Consider the following 7249-nt stretch of genomic DNA (forward strand, 5'->3'; position numbering starts at 1 on the left):
GCTTTGATTATTAACATACCAGTTTTGATATGATATGTTATTATGGATGTTTTCTTATACTGTTGGTTTTAGAATAACTTAATTAAAACGAAATTTTTGGTCTTAAATTTTGGGATGTTACAAGTTGGTATCAGAGCCTTGATTTGAGGGATTCGGGAACACTCTCGGGTGTGTCTGAACTCAAACTAAGGGCTTGGCATGAAAGATTTTCAAAAGTTAAATCATTTTATAAGAAGAAGTTTGAAAAGAGAAAAGAACTTAGAAAAGAACAAGGTGTGTGATGCGTGCAATCAGCCGAGCTCAAGTAAGTTTTCCCCAAGATACCCACACATGTTATGATATGATTATGAGAGCTGCATGCTAGATTAGGGCTAAGGATCTAGGAAGGATGCCTTATATCCCTATTGTATGTCCTTTTGGACTTGCATGCTAGTACTGATCAGTCAGTGATAGGATGGCCTGTTTAGGTTATGCCTGATTGTATGAGCCTTTGAATTGTAGTGTAAATTCTGATAAGAGGATATAATGATTTGATTGGAATATGTTGGTTAGATTTTCCATTGTCTGAATGCTGCTTGCTTTGTGATTTGTGGGACTCTTAGTAATGTGAGTTAGCTATTAAGTGAATATGCTAAGTTACATGTAGCATAAGCTGGATAATCTCAGAGTGATAGATTTGACCATATTGTGTAGCTCTTGTCCGAGTCCAATCGTTCTTGGGTTGAGTCTTTTACTCAAAGGATTATCTGATCTATGTTTCATGTGGCTATATTCATGAGGTAGCTAGTTGACATTACTGGGAATCTTTCAGCAGCTGAGTACTTGGTGGGTTCGGGAACCTAGGAAGGCCTAGGTGATGCTTTAGTGGATTTGGCTGCACTGTTAGCGAGCATTCAAGGTATCGGTTTGAGAAGGTGACTTGGGGGATTTAGGATGATTCTTGAGGAAAGTATGGATATGTGTGGAAGGTAGTATTGGGCCCGTACTACTGAAAGCACAAGATCCATACTCGAATTGAGGAGAGCCTTGGAGAATCCAAAAAGCCTGTGGGATAAGGATTCTTGGGTATATTTAGATCTCTTGAATGTCAGTTCGGTATAGTGTTGAGCACTCAAGAGTGGGTCTTGGATTTGGGTTGTGGCTCAGGAGCAGGGCCTGGGCCAATCGATGCGCGATCGCGGGAGTTCATCTCATCGGAGATTACTTGCAGAGTTTTGGAATGGACTTCGGTGGTCTATTGTTTAGCCAAAGAAGGGACTTTGGGAGCTCTCAGTAGTCGTCTCGGGGCCTTTCGGGCCAGATTTTTCGCGGGGTAGTTAGGGGCTCACCTGGAGCCCAATGCCTATGAATCCTTAGAATCCTTCAGGAAGGAGGATCCTGTAGTTAGTTCTTGTCATCAAGATCATGATTTCGCCAGATGTTCGCGGGTATGTCATCTTCTGCCAGTTCAATGTGGATATTAGGAATCTGCATCACTTCAGAGTTATGAGTAAGTTTGGATAAGTAAGATCTCGGGTTGATTCTCTGCTATTGTCTTGGTTATCCACGATTGTTATATGCCATCCTGCATCCTGAAAAGTCCTTGATGAACCCACATAAGGACGTATCTTGCGGAGTACGTTCCGCGTGTACCATTAACATTCCAGATCTTTGTCGGGATCTGTGTAGGAGTATTATTTAGAGGACATTTGGTCAGAGTCAGAGCGATAGCTCTCCAGTGAAGTCAGAGTTCAGTGGTTCTATCATATTTCAGGTATGGTCGACAATTGTCTATGGAAGAACTTTGGAGTTCAAGGCACGATGTTGCTAGGAAAGGACTGGTAGCATAAATATGGTTGTGTTAGTTGCGGGTGTTAGATGCGTAAGTGGCTAGTCATTGGATGTTCAAGAGAATTGTATTTTCGCATGGGCTGTGTTCGATTAGAGTTTAGTGGTGCTGCAAGATTGGAAGTGGGAACGAGGATTCATCAGCTAGGGTGAGATTAAAGCCTCCAGTTGTCAGCATTGGAGGTGGATTGAGGTGTCAGACTGGACTAGATTTCAAGAGTACACTTCAAGATTTCAGAGGATGAGTGATCATAAGAGTTGACTGGTAATTGATCGCTATCATTGGTAAGCACATATTGTCATCAGTGGGTTATTGGAAAGCAAGAAGGATTGGGAATCCTTCAATTCTTACATGCCGTGAAGACTTAGTCGAATCTAAGTGGGGGAGAATCAATCAGGTATTCAAGAGCAGAGGTAGGTGTGAAACTAGGATGAGTTTCGCATCCCCATCAGGGGGAAAGGGGGTCGACTGGCCATCTTAATTGAGGATCGGACAAGTTAGGAGTTTAAAAGACGTCCCGATATTTGGTTCACGGTTTTCCTTGGTATCAGATAACAGGTTTAAGGAATCAGGTTATAGGTCCAATTAGAATTCAAGTTCAGTTGAGTGTTAGGCCGAGTGCGTGTTCGACCCAGTATGGAAGTGTTATAAGACTACGGGTGGTAGCCGTAGCATTCACTAGCAACAGATAGTGTGAGAAGTGTTGTAAGACTACAGGGGTAGCCATAACATTCACTAGCAGCAGATAGTGTGATAAGTGTTGTAAGTCTGCGGGTTTATCCGTAGCATTCACAAGGTTGGCAGATAGTGTAAGAAGTGTTGTAAGTCCGCGGGTGGAGTCGTAGAGTTCACAAGGTTGTCAGATAGTGTGAGGAGTGAAGTATGTCTGCGGGTGTAGCCGTAGCATTCACTAGGTCGGTAGATAGCATGAGCACGTTGCTAGGACGTGGAAGGAACAATGGTACCCATTAGTATAGGTGTAGCAATGAGGGTGTGGCAAATCCACGAATTGGTTTATGGATTTCCCCAGGGGGACTATACCTGTTTGAGCCAGTGATGAGACTATAGGAACGCCACTACAGATACGAGATCAAGAAAGCAATGGACTGCTTAAGGTCGTTTGTGATATAAGGCTACCATTGGTCATGTAACAATCACTCTTAGCCTTGGATTTGGAGATGATAGAAGTCGATGTATGAACCCGCACGGTTAGATCAGAGGGTTGTTAGAGAAACAGTGGCATGATAACTAGTGTCAACTAGTTCCAGGGAAGGATTTCGTTCGGAAGTCATGTGAGGCGACTAAGTGGGAGTCCTTTCGCTCCGCAGCCGGACTGGAACCCGGTATTTCAGATGCCTGGTGAACGAATTGAGACCCGGAAGGTCTCGGTAGAATTTGGAAATCAGCCATGTGGCAACATGCTTTTTTAGGCAGTTCGGTGCTTGGGCAGTTTCAGTGCTCTGGCAGTAATAGTATTTGTGCTTTAGGATGCAAGTACGAACGAAATAGTTGATTGATTGGGAAGTGACAAGTCACTCACAGCGAGATTAGCTGATGTTTGGCCAAGTATAAGTGATTTGTTGAGATAATTAGGTATATGATCATGTTTTATAGTAGGAACCTTGAGCTATTAGAAGTTGAGTAATCAATTGAGGGATAAACGACCTGCATTCAATGATAATAATTCCGTATGAGTGGTTTGTAGGGATTCAGACCACCTCGAGACTGCATATTTCAGACGGAGTAGATGTGATCTTGTTGTGAGGAATTGATTCATCTGCAGATTTTAGGGCCTTGTGAAGATTGGTCAGGCTACCCTAGGAAGGCTAGGGTATGCCTAGTATTGTGACCATGTTACTAGAGTGGTTGGGCATGTAAGGAATGGTAAGGAATGATTTCGAGGATGAAATCTAATTTAAGTGGGGGAGAGTTGTAACACCTCGTTTATTATGTAAATAAATAGATAAAGATTAATAAATGAATCTTAGTCTTAAAATCCATAATATTTAGTAGTGTGTTGGTTTTGGGTAGCCAAATTTTATTATTTGGAGTATTCGTGGGTTAAAGTGTAAATCCGAGACTTATTGTGTCAAGATTTTAGAAGCCTGGGGGTGTTTGGTATCATTTGGACCTAATATGAAAGGATTTATGGAAGCATGGTCTAAAGAGTAAATTCTGGACCTAAATTGAAAAGGATTTGTAGAGGGAGGGGTTGCTTGGTAAAATTCAGGTCTAATTTGTAAAGGATTTCAGGAGGTAGGGTTTAAAAGGTTAATTATGGGTCAGTTTTGAAAGAAATGGGAGACGAAGGGACCAATTATGTCATTATGGACATAAGTTTCAAGTGTCGGGTATTTAACCATCACCATGTCATAAACCCTAAACCTAACCTAAGGATGTAGCCGACATCATCGGAAGTTCCTCAGCTGCCACCCGCCCTTATGCCACCTTTCACCACCGGCGTTGCCACAGTTTTTGGAGTCAGAAAGACCGCCGTCCCCACCGTGAGCTGCAGTAGCTGTCAACACCGCTTTTACTATTCCATTGATTGATGCCAAGAACAGCCAAGAGAGGACCACCAAACGTGATGCTTTCCGCTACCGCCACCCAAATCTCTCCCGTTCTCCGATCTTTGCATCCACCACCGGCGATGATGAGAACCGGCGGATAGGACCGCCGTGGCAGCTAGGGCATTTGCTCGCCTTCTTGTGTCCGTTGCCATCTATAAGGTTCCTGCTAGCCGCTCCGGTTGTCCTCTGCCATCATCTTCCGTTGTTACATCACAAACCGCTGCTCTTGCCACCATTTACCACCGTGTGTGTATCTTAGTGGGTGTGTGTGTTTTTATTTGAGACTTAGCATTGTAAAATGTAATTAGAAATTGGAAAAATGAAAAGAAACTCTAACCACCACCGTGAGTGGTGGCTACCTCCTCCTACCGTCGTGTTGGGTGGCGGTGTGCTTTTGCTTGCGTTTGGTTGCTTTTGGATGCTTAGACAAAAATGGACTAGACACCATAACCACCACCGTCAGGTGGTGGCCACCGCCATTGACCACCACATCCTGAGGTGGTAGTGGGTGGTGCCCGACTAGTGAAACCCTAGTGGGCCTAGTGAAACCCTAAAGGGCCTAATGAAACCCTAATGGATCTAAGGACTTGGCTAGTGGGCCTATTGGGTTGGGAACCCTAATTAGGGTTTATAAAACACTAATTTTGGATATATGGGCCTTGGACTTATTGGAACCCACATTTACGCTAATTGGATGGAATTATGAATTACACCCACTCACACCATATAACTTATTTAGTAGAGTGATGGACTTAATGGATTAAGTCCTTAATGGGTTAAGTGAGAAACACTTAACCCTAATTTTCATTTTATGTGAAACCCTAATTTCTTTTGGTCCTTAAGTTGGGCCTTTCCATTGGGCTTTGGTGATTGGGCTAATAATAGGCCATTCAAGAACAACTTTATGGACTAAGAATATATGAATGGACTTTAGGGTAAGGCCCATATGAGGGTTGGGCCCAATTTGGAAAATTAGGCCATAGGTGGGTCATAATTGGACCTTAATGATTATGAGATATTGGACCATCGAAATGCTAAGTGTATTGACTAGGATTTTGAATGGGCTTTAGGGTAAGGCCCATGTAAGGGGCTTTGGGCCCAATTTGGAAAATTAGGCCAAAATCGGCCTTCTATGATTATTTGGCTTTTGGGCCTTCAAGTGTGAGTTTGGGCCTTGGTCTTGGACCAAGCTAGGTTAGGGGTAAAATGGTCCTTTTACCCTAAGTGTGTACTTATGGTTATATATTAGAACCCAATTATTAAGTGGGTGTTGTTTTTGTTGGATAAGGTGTCTAAGTCCATAACTATTTCTGGTATGTGCTTGACCCGACCCGGCATGGTCCATTTGGGTTGCATGGCACCATGCAATTGGATAGACTAAATGAGAGAAATAACACTTGGAGATTATTAATATATTATAAGTTCTAATATATTAATAATATTATTTGATTAGTTTGATCAAGAATTAATTTAGAATTAATTAAGTGATCAAAAGATAACTAATTAAATATATGGGTTGATTAAGTAAATCATCCATATCTTGTATAGTGGGCTAAAAGGCTCCATGGATCATCAAGTTGGGTTCCACCCATAGGATGCTCCATGGATGCTCCATGGGAGTTACAAACCCATGGGTCATGGAAATGAAGAGTCATGACACATTAGGGTTTAACCCTAGATGTGTCAACACTATATAAGTAACATATTCTCCACCCAAAATTGGCTACACTTAGAATCAAGAGGGCTTGGCCGATTTTGAAGAAGTGATTATTCTCTCATAAGTTCTTCCAAGAGCATTTGGTGTTGTGTGAAGCATTTGAGGCATCACACTTGGGGTGATAGGCTCACAAGGTTTCAAGGAACACAAACAACAACAAGGTAAGTTATTCTATCTATACTTTATGTTAAAATTGTTCCCCATGTATGCTAGATAGGAATATAAGCTTGGAAATCAACTTTGCATGACAATTAGACAAACATAGATCCAAGGTTATTAGGGTTGCATGTACACTTAGGAAGTGTTAGAATGCTCAAAACCCATCAGTGGTATCAGAGCCTAGGCTTGTTTGTTCTTATTTGTGCTTAAAAGTTGAAAACAGAATCGGAAATTTGCTGTCTGCGAATGGACTCGTCGAGTCTATAGGGGGGACTCGTCGAGTCCATGAGTATCTTCAACCAACTCGGCGAGTCAGTTTATGCACTCGACGAGTAGGGTCGAATGAGTGCAGAATTTCAATTCAGTTGCTGGAAAATGAATTAGAAACATTACCCTAAACTGTTTTGGTAATTGTAAACTTGTTTTTGGTAGTGTAATGTCTTTGCTAATTCATTTACAACAACTAGTTATCAAAATTACAAAGTTTTATGTAATTTTTGATTGTGTTCATATTCATGTTCTTGTTCTTATGATGTTCAAGGTGATCATAGGAATTATTTGTAACCTATTTGGTAGTTTAATTCTTGATCATAATGTGTTTTAATGGAGTCCGTAACTTATTCTTAAGTTATGGAAAACCAAGAGTCACACTTGAGTTAAAACCATTAAGAAAACACAAGAGTTATAAAAATGAAGAGTCTTCATTTTATTACTCTATTAAACTCATAAGTTACAAGAAATGAAAAGTTTGAAAGTTACAAAACTTGCCCTCAAGTTTTGGAACAAGTAAAGTTAAGTTAAAACTTTAAGTTCCAACCCCTAGAATTTTAAAAGTTAAAATTCAACCCTTATACTTATATTATGATAATTTAATAATTATATATATATGTATAAGAATAAAGTCGTCTTACCGCTAGTACGCCTCATTCACGAAGCCAGTCTATAAGGTGGGTATAAGGTTGTTGCCTATAAAAT

This window comes from Lactuca saligna, chromosome 9, assembly GCF_052625555.1.
Source record: "Lactuca saligna cultivar CGN05327 chromosome 9, ASM5262555v1, whole genome shotgun sequence".
Lineage (NCBI taxonomy): Eukaryota > Viridiplantae > Streptophyta > Magnoliopsida > Asterales > Asteraceae > Lactuca > Lactuca saligna.